General features: G+C 46.5%; 1 protein-coding gene across 4 annotated transcripts in view; it reads left to right on the top strand.

Moving 5' to 3' along the window:
- The first annotated feature begins 3,673 nt into the window (after positions 1–3,673).
- The window catches only part of SLC16A9 (solute carrier family 16 member 9), a 52,715-nt gene continuing 37,000 nt past the window's right edge, over positions 3,674–19,388 (top strand). The window contains exon 1 of one of the 4 annotated variants that reach the window (XM_062214876.1): positions 3,674–3,734. The gene's annotated coding sequence lies outside the window, so the exon portion shown is untranslated. Of the gene's footprint in view, positions 3,735–7,498; positions 7,587–7,898; positions 7,978–8,637; positions 8,723–19,388 lie in introns of those variants that run through there. The other 3 variants (XM_062214873.1, XM_062214877.1, XM_062214875.1) reach the window with 3 other exon arrangements.

Below are 19,388 nucleotides of genomic sequence, written 5' to 3'. Positions count from 1 at the left end.
GTACCAAGTAATTGCTTCAAAATGTGAGCTAGTGTTCTATTAAAGGATTAATATTAAATGTTATTAACCTTTAAATAAATAAATTATAAAATCAGATAATGATTGATACTAAATATTGTATGAGAACAAGCATGGATGTGGAGTAGAAGACTGGATTCACATGCATCTTTAAAATAAAGCTGATGACCTCAAACTCATTTCCCATCCACAGGGGGCTGCTTTGCCCACACTTGGAACTAACTCTGTTAGTACTTTATTTTTTTTTTATTTTTTTTTTCATTTATTAAACTTTTATTTAATGAATATAAATTTCCAAAGTACAGCTTATGGGTTACAATGGCTTCCCCCCTCCCATAACCTCCCTCCCACCCGCAACCCTCCCCTTTCTCACTCCCTCTCCCCTTCCATTCACATCAAGATTCATTTTCAATTCTCTTTATATACAGAAGATCAGTTTAGTATATATTAGGTAAAGATTTCAACAATTTGCCCCCATATAGCAACACAAAGTGAAAAAAATACTGTTGGAGTACTAGTTATAGCATTAAATAACAGTGTACAGCACATTAAAGACAGAGATCCTACATAATATTTTTTAAAAATTAATTAATTTTCTATGCCATTTCCAATTTAACACCAGGGTTTTTTTTTTCATTTCCAATTATCTTTATATACAGAAGATCGATTCAGTATATAATTAGTAAAGATCTCATCAGTTTGTACCCACACAGAAACACAAAGTGTAAAAATACTGTTTCAGTACTAGTTATAGCATCACTGCACATTAGACAACACATTAAGGACAGATCCAGATCCCACATGGGATGTAAGTACACAGTGACTCCTGTTGCTGACTTAACAATTTGACACTCTTGTTTATGGCGTCAGTAATCTCCCTAGGCTCTAGTCCACCCTGAACGTGCCCGATCTCGTCTGTTAGTACTTTAAAGGAAAGATTTAAGAACTTCAGCAATGTGCTGGGTGGCAGAGATAGAGAAGAGCAAACCACCTGTGGGAGGCCAGCCCTGGGAGTGTATGGGAGCCCACTTACTCTTTTCAGTTAGTTCTATTGTACTGAGTTGTCTAGGTTCAAACTCGTGAAACAGCTTGACTTTTTATTTTTTTTTTCCTTCAAGGGTATTTTTTTTAATAAATTTTAGTTGCATGGGTTAGCTCTTCTAAATCATACCCAAAATATAAAAATTGCAGAGTGTTGACTAGGTCTAAGGAGACCATGTTTTCCAAATAGAAACTGTTGATCTGCTGAAATCATGGAATCAAGTACTTGCTTGTCCATAAATTTGGGGCAGTGTGGACCCCATGCAGAGTGTAGAGGTCACATTCTTTCTCTTACATCATGTAATTAAGAAAAAAAAAGAGTTAGCACTTAACATTTTGAAATGAAAAATTGTTTGGAGCAGTCTAAACTTTGTTATGTAATACACTCAAGTCAGACACTTAGGTGGAGGCACATTTTAAAAACTAGTATTGTTTCATAACAAAGATGCAATTCACTGGTCTTATGTAAATAACATTCATCTATTCCAAGAAGAAATTGGATCCATTGCTACATTGAACTCAACAGCCCACCTTGAGAGTAAACCCCTCTGCTAATCTATTGCCCTAATCTAGTGTGATTACACCATAGATTGTGCATGCTGAATTTGCAATAGACGTGACTCCATGACAGAATTAAAAACGTGGGCAGTAGCTCCATGCCGTCCTGGACACATGAGGAAATTTTCTCCTCCTCTCCTCCCATACATGTATGAGAACCTACCGTGTACCAAGCACTGCAATGGATTCTGGGGTAATGTGCGAAACAGCTTGGTGCAGGCCATAAGCGATAGGTGTGGAGTCGGGGCTGTGTTTGTTTTCTGTCTCTGCTTCTGGGATACCCTCCCACGCTGGGCAGCTCTCTCTTAACCTCATAAGGCCTTAGTTTCCTTTCCATACAATGGGTAAAAAACTAGTGGTACTTGGTAGAGTGGGGCAGCTGAGAAATTTCGATGATCTGCTGCAATAAAATAATTGGTTTGGGCATGCATTCATTCATTTGTTCATTCAGTCATTTAAAAATACTCATTGAGCGGCTCACTAGGCTAATCCTCCACCTAGCGGCGCCGGCACACCGGGTTCTAGTCCCGGTCGGGGCACTGGATTCTGTCCCGGTTGCCCCTCTTCCAGGCCAGCTCTCTGCTGTGGCCAGGGAGTGCAGTGGAGGATGGCCCAAGTGCTTGGGCCCTGCACCCACATGGGAGACCAGGAAAAGCACCCGGCTCCTGGCTTCAGATCAGCACGGTGCGCCGGCCGCAGCACACCAGCCACGGCGGCCATTGGAGGGTGAACCACCGGCAAAGGAAGACCTTTCTCTCTGTCTCTCTCTCTCACTGTCCACTCTGCCTGTCAAAAAAAAAAAAAAAAAATACTCATTGAGCAACGCTTTATCCTGTTCCAGCCACTGGGCTATAGGGAACAGTGTTGAATGGGACAGAACTCAGGAACTTACAGTTTCATTGCATAAAAAGACAATAAGCACATTCAGGCAGCCAGGAAATCTTGGCAGGAGCCCTGCAGGTGGAGATACATTGGGTGCTTTGGAAACTGGTGCACCTGAGAGTAGGCTGTTTTGGTGATGGCGTAGGGGTCACTCAGTGCAAGTCAGAAGGAGGAGAAGTGGACAGTGTTTGTGGGCACGCATACACATATTTTCAAAGGGATTTCAGAAAGTTCATGGGAACGTAGATTTTAAAAAAGCTATGCATGGATTTCACTTTTTTTTTTTTTTTTTGCACCAAAACAAGCTTTCTGATACTCACTTTCAGGAGAATGCAGAGTGACGGTTCAGAGTGTCACTCTTTGCAGTCAGGCCACCTTGATGCACACCTCAGCCTCAGCTCCCAGGGACTGCGACTGGGGGCAAAGTACCTAACTTCTCTCTAGCTCATTTTCATCAGCAGCAGAATACAGATGAAAATAATTGTACCTACTTCCTTGGATTCTCATGAATAGTAGATGTGCTAACACGCGTCACTGGCGAGTCTGTAGGGTGAACTCTCACCAGCCTGGAATGGTTTTTCCAAGGCAGCGAAAGGAACGCAGGCTTAGCAATCGGCCAGACCCAGGTCTGATTCTCACCCCATCGCTTACCTACGCACTGAGGGAGTCACCACGTAAGTCAACCTCTTGGAATTCCAATCTCTACCTCTGTGAAGTGAAGAGAGCAACACTTAACCACAGGAGAGGCTTTGCGGGGTATGTGAGAAAGCACAGTCCTTGGCCATTAGCAGATTCTCAAAGCAAAGCATCTATTTCTCTCCCCATCCTCTCCCCTAAGATTAAAAATTATTTGAGTAGTTAGTATGATCAAAGATAAAGGGAGAGAAGATGAAATGATGTTCTGGAGGAGTGCTGGTACAAATCTGCTATTTCCTGCCTTTTCAGTCAATTTGAACGTGTGAAAACTGGTCCTTTTGAACAAAAGCTCTATAGACATCAGAGAATCATTTATCTTTCATTATTTTCTTGTCTTTCATCTGCCAGATTGTGAGAGAATGAAATGGAATTAATTAAAAGAATGACTTTAGATCTCTGGGCTAACTGCTATAAAAGCCCTCAATTATATTTTCTTTCATTATTTTCATCTCAAGGTGTACTTTCTTTGGCACTGTGCTGTCATTCAGGAACAGAGGAAGAATGACAATGTTCAGAGGAAAAGAACCTGCGAAGTAGAGGTGAGGAAGGAAACTGTGGTCAGCTGGGTGAGTGCTGGATCAGTGACAGGGGCTGATCAAATGCACCTGTCTCCTCTATCCCACCACCAGCCCCCTGTTATGTTTCTTTATTTTTTTAAAAAAGATTTATTTATTTATTTGAAAGTCAGAGCTATACAGAGAGAGAAGAGAGAGAGAGAGAGAGAGAGAGAGAGAGAGAGAGAGAGAGGTCTTCCATCCAATGGTTCACTCCCCAATTGGCCACAACGGCAGGAGCTGCGCCGATCTGAAGCCAGGAGCCAGGAGCCTCCTCCAGGTTTCCCACACAGGTGCAGGGGCTCAAGGACTTGGGCCATCTTCTACTGCTTTCCCAGGCCATAACAGAGAGCTAGGTCGGAAGTGGGCCAGCCGGGTCTCCAACCGGTGCCCACATGGGACGCCGGCACTTCAGGCCATGCGTTAACCTGCTGCGCCACAGCGCCGGCTCCTCTTTATTATTATTTTTTTAAGATTTATTATTTTATTTACTTGAAAGACAGAGTTACAGAGAGAGGCAGAGCCAGAGAGAGGTCTTCCATCCACTGGTTCACTCCCCAAATGACCCCAATAGCTAGAGCTGTACCAATCCAAAGGCAGGAGTCAGGAGCTTCTTCCAGGTCTCCCACACGGATGCAGGGGCCCAAGGACTTGGGCCATCTTCTACTGCTTTCCTAGGCCGTAGCAGAGAGCTGGATTGGAAGTGGAGCAGCCTGGACTCAAATCGGCAGCCATATGGGATGCCGGAGTTGCAGGCCGGGGCTTATAACATGCTGTGCCACAGCACCAGCACCAGCCCCCTGTTTTGTTTCAGCTTCCTTGCTGAATGAGGACCAAGGAGCAATCTTAGGATAATTTTTCCATCTTATTCTCCAAAGGACTGAAGGAGCAAACAAATTAGGAAAACAAAGAACAGATTCTTGTTCAAAGCACCACCTCTGTACCAACTTTTTCTTTACAAGTTTTGTTTTTGTTTTTCTGGGGTTCCTGCCTGTGATTCTGGTAAACCATATGAGTGCTGGTTTAAGTCCCAGTTGCTCCACTTCCAATCAAGCTAATGGGCTTGGGAAAACAGTGGGAGATGGCCCAACGGGGAGACCCAGATAGAGTGCAGGCTCCAGGATTTGGCCTGGTTGTTACAGGAGTGCAGCTACAGGCTGGCTATTTGCAACCATTTGGGGAGTGAACCAGTAGATGGAAGTTCTCTGTCACTCTGCCTTACAAATAAATTAAAAAAGTTTTCTCCAAGGTTACTTTTCTTGCCAAGGGGTGTTCATTTAAATCCACTGTATTTAATGACCAACTGTATTCTCACACCATCTCACTGAAATGACCTGACTCCTGGGCCTGGAGACTGACCCAATGGGCAGACACTACATAAAGCTGTAAGGCCAGCAGCGTTTAACTTACCTGACCCTCGCCTGTCACTGGGGGTGGAGACCTGGGCCATCACAAATAGGTTTTAGCCTTGACCCTGCAAACTTTAATGTTACCCCTCTTCTTGCCCCAGGGTGATTGACTGGGGGCATTTCTCCCGCTTCTCGCTTCTCGGAGTCAAATTTCATTTGCAGGTCAAGTGTCACGGTTGGAGTAGATTGTCTCACTTGCACATCTTGGTGACTGAATGATGAACCTTCACAGGGGTGGGGACGATTGTCACCTTCCTGCCTGGTGACAATCTTCTGAGTCAAGTGGCCGTGGCTCCCAGAGCCGGTTCCAATGCTAAGTGCACCAGACTGCCTTCTAGCTGTCAAAGCCTGGCCCTGCAGCCATGTGAGGGTGACTTCTGGCCTGGGTCTTGTGCCAAAGCCTGAACCTCACCTGCCCGCGAAGAGGGACCCAGTTTTTAGTTGGTAGACATGCACTGGCTTGAGGAAACCTGGGAGAGCTGGCCAGACACCCTAAGAGAAAGACATCTGGGAAAACTTGGGGCAGGTGGGAAGAGGGACATAGCAATTTCAGAAACTAGTTGGTGGTTGTAGGAATAGCTTTCAAACAAGTGTTCTGGTCCTCCAATAGAGACTGTCTGACCAACATACTGTACTGGTGATTGTGATCAGTTTGATTCAAAGAAAACACTATAAAAAATAGCTTTTATTGAAGCATACAAAGAAAAGCACACAAATTATCAGCATACAGGTCAAAGCATTACCAAGAGTAAACACAGTTGAACAATCCCAAAACAGGTCAAAGTGAGCACATGGTGCGAAGCCTTTGTATGCTCTCTCCTCTTCAAACACAGTTTTTAAGGGTGTAGGCAGTATCATTTTCTTCCCTGCTCCTACTGTTAATCCCACTCTTTCCCGGCTTCTAGGACAAGACAAAATACTGGTGACTACCGATGGCCGTTCTCTTCCCCGGAACCCGAAGCCCCTAAATTGTGCAGAAGGAAACCCTGCTGTGGGTGGGGGGAAGGGCTTGCCCTCCACCGTATTCGTACTGCAAAACCCAGGATCGGGGTGACAGGGCTGGGGTTCTGAACTCCCAGCTCACACAGACCCCCCAACTGCAGACATCAGAGGCAAGGAAGAGAAAACTCAGGGAAGGTCGGCAGCTTAGTCTGCACTCCTGAAACCAACCCTCTGCGCGCCAGAATGAGAGGCGTTCAATGGATAATCGGAATTGGCACCAAGGTGGGGGTGGCCCTAGCCCCTTTAGAGAAGCCGGAAGAAAATATGGCGCCCATGCAGGAGAAAACGCACATTCACACAGGGGCACAAAATGTGCGTGTCGCCGCAGGGGGTTCCAACCAGTGAACCCCGGGTGTCCACGGCCCACATCCAGTGTGGGGCAGTGATTCTGGGGACACAGCACTGTCCGTGTCGGCGCCTATGCCCGTCTCCTTTTAGCCAGAGATGGGCTTGTCAGCGCAGGTCACCTGCTGGACAGGGACACGTTAAAGGTCCTGTGCCAGCGCTCTCCCCGTGTGCACGGCGGGGCGCCCTCCTTTCCCGTGGAGCTGTCACAAAGGACAGCACTTGGCATCCACACTCCCCACTGCCCAGGAGCACCGACTCCACAAAGTTGTGGTGCCCGTTTCTCCGGGATCCCAGCCAGCTGGGTATACAGCTCCGGCCAGGAGGGCGCCCGGAGGCCCTGGGAGCCAGGGAGACGAGGGCAACTTCTATTCATTTCCAGACCCCTCGCTCCCCCCAGACGCTCACGGCCCTTGGCGGGCTCGGCTGGGGCACGCGGTGGGCGGCGGGGGCGCAGCGGCGCCTGCAGGCGCGTGCGTGTGCGCCCGGGAGGGCGTCCGGCTGGCGGTGCCCACCTCGCGCGCGGCCTGGGTGGCTCGGGCCGGCCGGGCAGTGCCCTCCCTCCGCCTTGGCCTGGCCTGGCCCGGCCAGGCCGCCAGCGCGAGAGCAGGCGCAGCGCCCCTACCGCTCGCTTTTCCGCCTCCATCTCCGCCGCAGCCGCCGCCTCCTCCTCCTTCCCCCACCAACCGCGCAGTCACAACCGGTTCAGACTGGCCGGGGTGCCCCACGAAGAAGAGAGACAAGGGACAGAAAGACCGGGATTAACTTCCCAGGGAGGAGGAGAAAGAGAAGGTGGAGCCCAGAGGAGGGGCCGGCTTCTGAGTTCCATGTGGCCGCCGCCGCCGTCGCCGCCGCGGGGCTCGGCGGGGGCAGAGGGCGGCGGCCCCCGGGGCAGCGCGTAGCGGCCCCGATTGCCCAATACCCCGGCGGGGGCCGGGCCCCCGGATAAATAGACGCCGGCCCGCCAGCAGCTGCAGGGGAGAGCGGCGGCCGCGGTCCCCAGCGCACCACCCGCTCGGCCCGCCCGGGGCACTGCGCCCTGTGCTGCGCCCCGGAGCCCCCTGCCGAGGCCGGTGCTCAGGTAAAGGGGCTGGAGCTCGCGGGGGACCCAGGCCGGCGGCCGCCCCTGCCGCCCAGCCTCCTGGAGGCCAGGAGCAACCGCTTGGTGTCTGAGCAGTACAAGGACCCGGCGGCGACGCGGTCCCTGGGGGCCGAGCAGCTCGGAACCGGTTTCTTGTTTGGGGCGTGTGCCAGGGTGGGGGCCGAGGGTCGGTGCCTCGACACCACCCTGTTGGATGGTGTGCCGCTCCGCGTTGGGCAAGTGACTCTGGGACTCTGAACCAGAGAGGGGCCCCTAGGGGGAAGATGGTGTCCCCGGATGGGGTGCAGAGAGGAGATCCGTCCCGGGACTCCTGGAGATAGCTTCTAGGGCTGCTGGAGGCTGCACAGGGAGAACCAGGAGTGCAATCCAGGTGGGTCTCCATGCCCGGAGGGCCGCTAGGCCTCCGGCCGCCCTGGTCGAGGCGGCAGGCTGCACGCAGGTGTCCCCTGATTGGGGCGCGTGGACTGCGAGGAGAGCAGCGCGCGGGGCGGGCGGATTCTGCGCGGCGGCGCCAGGTTCAGCACCGCAGGGTCAGCCCGGGCCGAGCGCTGGAGCCTGGTGTAGCCGCCGCCGCGGGAGAGCCAGGCACTTCGGGCACCTGGACTCCTAGCGGGAACTTGCTAGGACTTGGTGCTTCATGGCCCGTCTCGGGCTCGCTCCAGGTAACCAAATCTGGCCTCAGCGGTACGCAGAAGCTGGCCAGGAGCTGGCAACCATTTACACAATTTGGCCATCAAAAGCAAAACGGTGCTTTTGCTTATCCTTGGCATGCCTGGTCTGTCCGGCACAAACCATCCTGGAAGTTTAGGCGGGGTTTACACGAAATACATTACATTTTTAGTAAATTATGAGATATAACGTTTTCGAATCAATTTCCTGGGCCAAATTTTTTTTTTTTTAATAAACCTTGAATTATCTGAATAATAGTTTAGATTGTAGTTGGATTTTCAGCTCCTGTCCCAGAGTAGAAAGCTCAGCTATTCTGTCAAATTCTGTCCATTTCGTGTGTCCTAATGGTTTGTTATCTATTTGGTCAGGTGTCAGCTCTGAGAAATTCTTCAGGCTGGTATAGGCAGAGTGAGGAAGCTGGAGAAGACTCTGAAGGGAAGGGACAGGTGATTCATTATGTGATTACAGCTTCTTTTGAATAGAGTGTAAATGCAGGTACCTATGTCACTGCCAGAGCGTGTATCTCCCCCCACCCCGCCCATGGAATAGACATTAGATAATAGAAGCATTTAACCTATGGGGATTCTACAACTTATGCCACACTGACCACCTAGGAACGCCCTTCTTGGTTCCTCTCACTTATGTGTGAGTAGGAGAACAGGGACCCTTCTCATCTATGGCCTGAGTATCAGGAAGGGCGAAGGGCGAGAGATGTGGGGAGGTGGCCGAGGACCGTAGATGATGTTCTTCCAGCTTCTGACTTTGAGAGGCAGCAGTGGTGTGTTTGAAATTTGTTCAGTTCATAGAGCTTTGGGGGTGGATCTGGCTATGAAATTAGAGCTAGAGGGGGCCAGTTACGTATGGTTAATTTTCGCGTTTTATGTCCTTGCTCCAATGGATCTCAAGATTTCATCTTTTTCTAATGTGAGATATCTCTTGAACCTTTTTTTAATTTAAGATTTATTTTATTTGAAAGAGTTACAGAGAGAGAGAGAGAGAGAGAGAAAGAGAGAGACAGGGAGAGATCTTCAATCTACTGGTTCACTCCCCAGATGACCACAAAGGCTAGGGCTGGGCCTGGGCCAGGCTGAGCAGAAGCCTGGAACTCCATGCAGGTCTCCCACGTGGATGGCAGGGGCCCAAGGACTTGGGCCATGTTGCACAGCTTTCCCGGGTGCGTTAGCAGTGATCTAGATTGGAAGTTGAGCAGCAGGACTTGAACTTGCACTCATATGGGAGACTGGCTGTTTAACTTGCTGTGCCACAATGCAGGCCTCTATCTCTGGGCCTTGATTCAGAAAATGCAATTGAATATAGAAGGCTTGTAGGAAAGGGGAAAACAAACAATATCTGCTTGTATAACTACAGCATTCCAAGGAGTATCACCTGGTGACTTCAACTTTAATTAGATATGGCAAAAGTGTATGTATTTTGAGCTAGCTGGAGTTTTCTTTGGGAGGTTCCTTGTAGATATCAGAATAGTTGGGTGGATAATGGGATTGAACTATAATGCAAAGTTGAGTTCATGGAGAGAACACACAGTCCCTACCTTCAAAGAATTTAGTCTCCTGGGAAAGATAGGTATGTTTACAGATATCTGTAATGCATAAGATATCTACAATACACAGCAGTAATGTGCTGTTGAATGACCAAGAACAAGAGAGGTTCATTCAAGGTGAAGACATGAGAAAAGTGTTGTGGTTTTAGCTGGGATTTGAAGAAAGGACAGGATTTCTTTGATGCCATAAAATCCTGCTGAAATAAGGGAATAGCACAGAGGTGTGGATGTCTGGTGTGTTTGAAGGAAGCAGAGCAGTTTGGAATAAACCAGGCCTGGGCTTTTGGACTGGGTGGGTGAGATAGAGCTAGATTGTGGAGAATCTGCAAATCATGCTAAGAAATTAAGATGTGTTTGAACACTATTATATTGGTACCACCAATGTCAGCATCTTCTATTGTGTTTTAAGTTCTGTTTGTGAGTTTCCCCTTAAAATAAGTAAGTTGTTAGAATCTCAAGAGTATTTGCTTCCCATCTATGTTAATGTAAAAGACTAATGTAAAAAAGTCAGAACAGCGTTCGATGCTTTATTTAAATGTGGAATCTTATGGTGTAACAACTCCGCATGATTAAAATGTTGGATGGGAAATCACCTCTGTTTCATGGGCCAGTGTGCAAGGTAAGGCTGCTGTCTAGTGATTGGTAATAATAATCCTAGTTAATGTTTATTAAACATGTTCTATCAGAGGAATCACATGTCTTACGCTATGGGGATCAGATTATCTTGATGCTAGAGTGATTTTTTTGCCAAGGTCATTCAGCCTAGTAAGTGGTAGGATCATGATCTGAGTGCATGCAGGGCCTGACCTTTGAATTATAATGTCATTATAGAACAAGGGTCAAATACGTGATAACTCTTATGACGAGCAGTTGGAATTGGAGCTGGTACTTGTTGAAGGAGTAGTTCTTTATAATTTTTTCTTTGTGTTCTCATTCTGATTAGTTACACTTTGCACATTCAATGGTGGAACAGATTTTAATGTTTTAATACAGCTTAAAACTATAATAAGATCTTTTGCTTTTATAACCCACTCAAAAGAAGCACTTAAGCCCTTTGAGAAGAGACAGGCTGTTGTGTGAGAAAAGGTAGTAAAAGCTAGACGAGAGGATTTTTGAATGTTCTCATCATAAAGAAAGAGTAAATTTTGGAGATGAGAGTTGAGCATCCCGAGTTGGTCAGTATACAGTGTATAAATGTAGCAAAACAGCATGCTGAATCTGCATAAAATGTGCTATCATGATCTGTGTACACAGTACATTAGTCAATGTGACAGCATTAAAGATGAAGACCAGGCCAGCTAGCTCTCTGGAAGAGTGTCAGTTTCCGGTATTCTTATTGCTCCCAGTAAATTCCCCGAAAACACTACATGTTTTTTGTTGCAGCATCCCATATAGGTTTTAGTATGCCTTTTTTTTTTTTTTTAAATTCTGAAGGTAATGCAACAAACATACAAGTTTGTATGTGGCATGCCAAAGTGTGCATTCAAACAACAGCTCATACCATACATGATCAAGTAGAAATTGTGCAAAACATCTACTCAACAAAAGAACACATCAGTATCGATGGATTTCCTCCCCAGAATACTACTCTTCAGGCCAAGCTTTGCAGGATGTTGGGTGTGGATAGAATAAGTAGCAGCAAGAGCCTAGCGTACAGCCAACATGGTAAAAGTGTGGGACTTAGGGAGGTGTTGCCACCTACTTGTATTTAAGTGTCTGGGGCTCATTTTGCCTATACATTTGCCCCTCAGTATTTGTGGGGGGTTGGTCCCAGGAAGCCCCTCAGATGCTGAAATCCATGGATGCTCAGGTCTCTTGTATAAAATGGCAGAGTGTTTGTATATAACTGCACACATCCTCCAATTAAATTCTCTCTAGGTTTCCATCTTTGGTCTCTGAATGACTTGCAGATCCTACCATTTCTTCTTCTGAGCTTGCAAATAGGACTTAGAAGTACATGAGTGTTCACTGGATCGGTGGGTAAGGGATCTAGATACTGGTCTTTCCTCTAGCTTCACATGTCTGCCTCAGCTTTCACATGATGTAAATTGAGGGGTGGAATTAAGATTGGTCATGGTAAGCTCACAGGGTTCACCCAGGCAGCTCAGACACAAATGAGCAGCAACTGGGGACAATAGGGATGGGCAGAGGAGAGGGTAGTACAGGTGAAGCTCTTAACTTGGTCTTGTATGCAGGAGATGTTAGAGTGGAGGGAACTGCAGAGAATGTGCCACTCAGATCCAGTTACTTGTTACGTAAGAATGAGGTCCAGTTTCTCCAGAGCTTCTGATTTTTCTAAAGAATCCAAAAATTCAGACTTTGGTGGGAAATATTTACATTTTAAAACACTGCCAATTCATTTACATTTGCCAAAAAGAGAGATATCAGGGAGCCTAACAAAGAACATCTAGAGAGCAGATTTGGCCTGAGCATTGCTAGTGTGTAAAGTAGGTGATTTCCAAAGTCCCTTCTGACGTCAGACTTCCCTGGTCCCAGACTCCCTCCAGTTTGTCTCTATCCCATTTCTTCCCCTTTTGCTAAAACCGTTGTAGTACTCACGTATCCCGTGTTAGCCTTGGAGGAGCTGAATAATTGTTCTACAAGGCTTTGAAGGTCAAAGGACATCCTTTTTCCATTGCCATGCTGTTGATAAAGTTCACTGGCCCCCAACGGTTAATTAATGATCCCTTGCAGGGACAATGAATGTGGTTTAATTCAAGGGTACAATGCTGTTTCACTAAACATCTTCTTTCCTGCTCTTCCTTCTCACCTTAATGTAAGATAATAAATACTGAGAAATTCATTCTAGTAACTTGGATAAGGTATATTTACAGGCTTGACTTCACAGTGCTCAAAGAAATCTTCATCATCTTCACCAAGCAAGGATATCATCGTGAATTCTATCCCTCTCTTAAAAAATAGAGCTATCTGAGGCAGTCCAGAGGTTTGCTTTTATTAGTTAATACAGCAGTTTGGAATTTTAAAAATCATATGTATATGTATCTAAAAAATAAAAAGAATGAATTGCATATGATTCTAATTCCAAATGAAATTCTTTAATATGATTGCATTTTTAATTGATGCATAATATTTGTTTAGAGTATGGTTATAGCATGAGAATTCAATACAGTATATAGTTTGTAATGATCAAATTAAGATAATTAACATTTTCATCTGCTTAAACATTTATCATTTCTGTGTCTTGACAACTTTCACACTTTTTTTCAGTTATTTCAAAATCTATCAGAAATTACTGTTGTAGACCATAGTTACCGACTGTGCTATATAACACCAGTGCTAATTCTTCTTATTTAACTGTATTTTGGAAACCATTGCTGACTTCTTTCTGTCTCGTACGCCCCCAACCCCTGCCTCTGTGCCATAAAACTGTATTTTTAAAGACGGGTTTCTTGCATTTGGCTAGGCTGTGTTACAAATAAATGGGTCTGACTTAAAGTGCAGAGCAGATGTTGACAGTGGGAAGGAAGTGTCTGAATAAATAAAACAAGAATGGCACGTTCAGAGAAACCACATACCTTCCTGTGCCTGAGCTGGCCCTGAGAGGACAAACAGCAGGGTTTGAGTGACAGCTCAGGGCCATCGTCTGTCCTTGTGCTGGCCCCAGTCATGAGTCAACACCCCTTTGCGCTTCAGAATACAGTAGATGTCATTGAATGTTTACCATGTAAAACCGTAACTGAAAGAATTATGAAATCACCTGAACGATAAAGACATAGCATCTGATGTTTTGCTCATGTTAGTGACAGATTTGGTTTATGCAGACTCGCAGCCCCACCAACTTAGGGACCACCTTTCCTTCCTGCCACAGGCCTTCTAGATGTGCCCAACTATTCATTGTGTTGAATGAAAGATATTTGGTTCATTACTTGACTGTACAGGAGATGTACCTAACTAGGTTCTCTATGCATGCTTTCTCTCGTTCCATGTAGATTTGTTGTGCTTTGAGTAGTGCCAGCTGCAATGCTGCACGTTAGGGATATGGGATAGGCTTGTGCCTCAGATGCTTTACCTTAAGACCCATCTCACCCCAGTCCTGATAGTGTTTACCTTCGTCTTCCTTGTAAACCACTACCCTCATAGCTTTCATGAGCCGACTCCCACGTGACATCTCCAGGCTCTGTAGCTCACCAAGTGCTCACACATTCACAAAGGAAGGAGCCTGAAGACGCCACCCTTAGCCCTGACCTTTCTTCTGAACTCCAGATCTACATTTCCAACACCCGATTTCGCAAGATTTTCTTGAAGATCTCAGCTGGGGAAAATCCTTACTGCTAGGGATATGGGCTGTTCTTGATGTTGAACTCCCTTAAGAGACAATAACCATGCATTGTGGTCCCTGTCATAGCAGAGCTGCCCAAACGGCCGTGAGCTCAGATGGCTTGACCAAGGAGGAGAGAGTTAGGCTCAGCCCTGAAGGACAAGCCGGGGTTTGTCAGGTTGGCTCGTTGGAGAAAGTCATTCCTGCCGCCTCCAGCAGTCAAAGCGTGAGAGGGCCAGGAGCACGGCTCAAACCTGAAATGTAAGAATTAAAACTGGCGCCTAGTGAAAGCTCAACGAAACCTACTTTGCATACAAATACGTATCTAAATTACCTGTTTACTCATATAACTAATCAAATATCTTTCATTTAAAAAAAAAAAAATGAGTTGAGTGCCTTTAGAAGGTTTGTATCCCCAGGCTATGGGACATCCTAAAATGATTTGGTTGGAGGATGGCTTGTTGCCAACTTTTAGAGAAAAACAGAGAGGGTCAGATAACTAGCTAGAGGTTTCAAGAGCTAATATGTAGGGGCCACCATTGTGGCGTAGCGGGTAAAGCCACTGCCTGCAGTGCGGGCATCCCATATGGGTGCTGGTACGAGTCCTGGCTGCTCCACTTCCAATCCAGCTCTCTGCTATGGCCTTGGAAGGCAATGGAAGAGGCCCAGGTCCTTGGGCCCCTGCACCTTGTGGGAGAACCAGAGGAAGCTCCTGGCTCCTGGCTTCAGATAGGTTCAGCTCTGGCCTTTGCAGCCATCTGGGGAGTAAACCAGTGGATAGAGGATCTCTCTCTTTCTCTCTCTCTTTCTCTCTCTCTTCCCCCCTCTGTCTCTCCCTCTGTCTCTCCCTCTGTCTCTCTGTAACTCTGCATTTTGAATAAATAAATAAAATCTAAAAAAAGGACTAATATGTAATGTCATTTGGACAGCATATAGATTTATAAAACCTATTTCTTGTTTTTCTGTGTAAATTTTGAATAAAATTACAGTTTCAATGATGGGAGACCGTAAGCTCCAGGAGAGCAGGGATGTTCATCGTTGATTTCCTAGGGAGTTTATAATAACACAGGTAATAAAAACATGTAATTTGCTAATGGATGAACCATGGATGATGCAGAACAACAAGGAGATTTGAAAAGTTAGGAAACCTAGAAATGATCAGAGATCTATGGCTCCTAAAGGTTGGCTCTGGCAATGGTGTGGCAGATGAGCTGCAGCAGGTGCAGAGAGCACACAGGGAATCCAGCAGGCAGCTGTGTGAGGCCAGATGTTTGCACAGGGGTTGCAAAGGAAGCATCTGACTGCAGAGCTGCTTGTCTGTAGGACCTGGGATGCTGGGAAAGGAGGAAGAAAGAGGTCGTGAGCAAAGGCGCCCTAGCGCTTGGGCACATGGAAGGATGGTGAGGTTAGCTTTCCAGATGGCATTCAGGGGGAGGGATTATGGATATGCTGAGTCTGAGGAGCCTGGGAATGTGCAGGTGAGGTCCTGACATAGGTAGGGGCTAGAGATTGGTTGGAAACGAGGAGCTGGAGTTCTGAAGAGAGATAGAGACGTTAGTCTGCTTCCCTTGACTATCTGTGGTCACTTGGTGAAGTGAGAGAGCTTCAGGGGTCATGGGGGAGTGAGCTCATGGCGCTGAGAGGGGCCATGATATTAAGATTGAGGAGGTTGTGCTGACTTGGCCATGAGGGGCTGGTGGGACTGGGTCACCACAATAAGGACAGTTTCCCTGTTCGGATACATCAGAAGCCAGAAAACTCTGAGTTGAGCAAATGATGAGGAGATGCAGAAGTGGCCGCAGGGAGAGCTCTCTTTCAAGAAAGTGTGCAAAGGTGCCCCTGCAGCAACAGCATCTACCATTTCCTAAGTAATGACTCCGCGGCGGGTACTGGGCGTGGTGGTCCGCACAGCCAGCTGCGGCGTCCTCTACGTGTTAGCATAGGCTTCGCTCATGAGTGGGAACACACTTGGGTGCAGATGCAGCTTTAAAATGGAAGCCTCCATTTGCTTTTTTAATGTACCTTGGGTACAGCCTCTCTGGAGAACCATTTTTGGCAGGAAGATCCAGTGAGTGTTTAGAATCAGGAAGGAGTCTCTTTGCACCAGGGCAAGAGCAGAACTGAGGTATGAAGAATGCAAAGACAAACTTGACTGTGCAGTGCTTGAGAGAGCAAGCAGCTGATATTTATTTATTTGAGAGTCAGAGTTACAGAGAGAGGAGAGAGAGAGAGAGAGAGAGAATCTTCCATCCGCTGGTTCGCTACCTAAATGGCCGCAATGGCCAGGACTGTGCCAGGCTGAAGCTGAAAGCCAGGAGCCAGGAGCTTCCTCCAAGTCTCCCACATAGGTGCAGGAGCCCAAGCAGTTGGGCTTAGCAGGTGTAGTAGCAGGGAGCTGGTTCGGAAGTGGAGCAGCTGAGACCCCAACCAGCACCCAGGTGGGATGCTGGCACTGCAGATGACGGCTTAACCTGGTGTGCCACAGCACTGGCCCCCAAGCAGCCGATTTTAGGTCACTTGTAGCCATTGTCAACATTGATGATTGCTTTTCATCTCTGTTCTACCAACAAGTAGAACCAGTGACTGCACAGCTGCGTCTGGAGAAGGGTGCTGCTGAACTGTGTGCTGTGAGTCGAGGAGAAAATGAAGAAGGGGAGAAGAAGGGAGTGGAGGAAGAGGGAGAAAGGGAGGTGGGAAGTTGCTGTTTGGGCTTCAGTGGCTTTTTGTTTTGTCTTCCCTTGGCTGTGGGTGACCTGAGGGCTCTCGTCCTTGTCCTTGGGGTCCTTCCTCATAGCGATCTTCTTTCCATTCACTCACTCCTTTCTGTGAGAAATGGTCCCTAAGAGATGTTGAAACATGCCATTTCCACATTGTATCTCCTGGTGCAAGGGATGTGGTAATAAGTGTGTGTGTGTGTGTGTGTGTGTGTGAGAGAGAGAGAGAGAGAGGGAGGGAGGGAGGGAGGGAGAGGGAGAGGGAGGTGTTTTCAGTGCAGGTGGCTCTGAGATCAAGTGTTTAATAGAAGATGAGCTATGGGGGCAGGGCAGGGGGCAGCTGAGGATCTTTGGACCAGATGTATTTACAAGAATAGGGCTTTTAAGATTTAGGAGGGTAGAACTGTATCAGGATATAAAATCTTTCTGTAACTATTAGTTATGTTTAAAGGGATGAAGAGCTGATCATTTATATTGAGAATACTATGCACCAGGCACTGTGCTAAGTGCTTTGCAGAAATAATTAACTCATATGATCACCATGACAGTCTGATGAGGTAAATGCTATCATTTCTCCACTCTGTAGCTGGAGAAAGTGAGACACACAAAAATTAAAGTAGATGCTTAAGGTTATGCCCTTGGCTGGTAGTGGAGCTGGGACATAGGCTCAGGTTCTCTAAGGCCCAAGCCATGCTGTCATTTCTTGTCCAGAATATATATATATATATATATATATATATATATATATTTATTTTGTTTCTGTGATTTCAGTGTGATGATTAGTGGAGATTTGGGGATGAAAGTGAATCATGTATGTCTCCATGTATTTATAGATATAAATATCGGTGTGTATACTTGTATGAAACTGTAGCTACTTAAGTCACAGGAAAGTGGAAATTCTACTCCCTGTTCTTGTGGACCACATCAAACCACTGGCAAAAGCTCACAGCCTGTCCCCAACTTGCTTTCCCAACTGAGAGGTTATTTCAGTCTGTTATTATGTTGACAGCCTTATTATAATTATCCTCCCCCTCATCAACACCATCATCATCATTAGAATCTTCTCGGGGTTCCTTCTGCCAACCCCATGCCTGCCCTTTTGGGGATGGTGGAGGCTGTCTGGGGAGTGTGGCTTGGACTGAGAGAGTTGGGGTATGTATTTTGGCACTGGGTACCCAAAGAGTCTTGGAGCTGCTTTGCCCTGGATCTCTTCCTCGATTGGTGCAGAGGAGAAGGTGGCTTTCAAGATGGTTGAGCCCCTGCTTGGCCATTGGTATTGTGGGGAAGAGACGGGAACGGGGAAGGGCTAGCATGACACAGAGGATTAAGCCACCACTTCAGATGCTGGCATCATGTATGGGAGCATCAGTTCAAGACCCAGCTGCTCTGCTTTCAATCCAGCTTCCTGCTAAAGTACCTGGAAGGCAGAGGAAGATGGCCCAAGTCCTTGGGTCTCTGCCACCCATGGTAGAGTTCAGCTTGGCCCTGACCTGGCTGTTGCTACCATTTGGGAGTAAACCAGTGGATGCAAGATTTCTCTCTCTTCCTTCTTCCTCTCTCTGTTGCACTACCTTTCAACTAAATAAATAACTCTTTAAAAATGTTTATATATGTATAAATATACCTAATGTATATATGTTTATATATATAATGTTTATATTTGTGTAAATATATGTATTTTTATATGTATAAATATATACATATACGTATAAATATATAAATATATGTATATTTACATATATGTGTATATTTACATATATGTGTATATATGTGTATACACACACACACACACACATATATAGAGAGAGAGAGAGAAAGAGAGAGAGAGAAAGGGCTTTTCTCTCTTTGGGCTGGCATTAACGTGCATGCTTGCTCCCTCTGGAGCCGCAGAGTGAAATTGGGCTCATTCTCCAGCTCGCGACCGGCCAACAGATTTTGAGAATTTGCCACATCAAAGTGTGGGGTTGGTAGCGTTGCCACCAGCAGTGGGGACCGAGCCAAATGTCACAAGTGGAGAGGGAGCTGGGGACCATGCGTTGCTTTGTATTCCTGCTGTGCTCCATGGCGCTTAGAAACAAAGTCATGTTCTCCTGAGAAGTCCAATTATTCTGCTCTCTGGTTGTGTGTAGTTTTGATTCTGTGCAGAGGGCCGCTTATTTTTCTGTAAGCTTTTCATTTAGGCTCAGTAGTATGTTAAAGGTTGCTTTTTGAAGTCATTTAATACATTTTCTGATACCACCTTTTCCTATTTTCACAAAATAAAAACCTCTGCAAATAAAAAAAAAATAAAAACCTCTCCAAAGTGTTCCCCTCCTGCATTTCCTCAAATATTTGATAGAAAAAGCAAGAAAATAATTTTGGCCATGGTTACCGTTCCTGTAAGAATTTTTGATTTTGTTTCTGTGGTTTCAATGCGATGATTAGTGGAGATCTGGGGATGAAAGCGAATCGACCGTGTTGCTGGCAGTGTAGATGACAGGGCGGAACTAGAAAGGCACCACATCTGGCTGCTGCATTTCGGTGGTGCCCATGGCATCTACATTCTGCATGTTTGTGCCGTA

Source organism: Lepus europaeus, chromosome 17 (assembly GCF_033115175.1).
Source record: "Lepus europaeus isolate LE1 chromosome 17, mLepTim1.pri, whole genome shotgun sequence".
NCBI lineage: Eukaryota > Metazoa > Chordata > Mammalia > Lagomorpha > Leporidae > Lepus > Lepus europaeus.
Note: the sequence above shows the minus strand (reverse complement) of the source record. Positions and strands in the feature narration are given on the sequence as shown.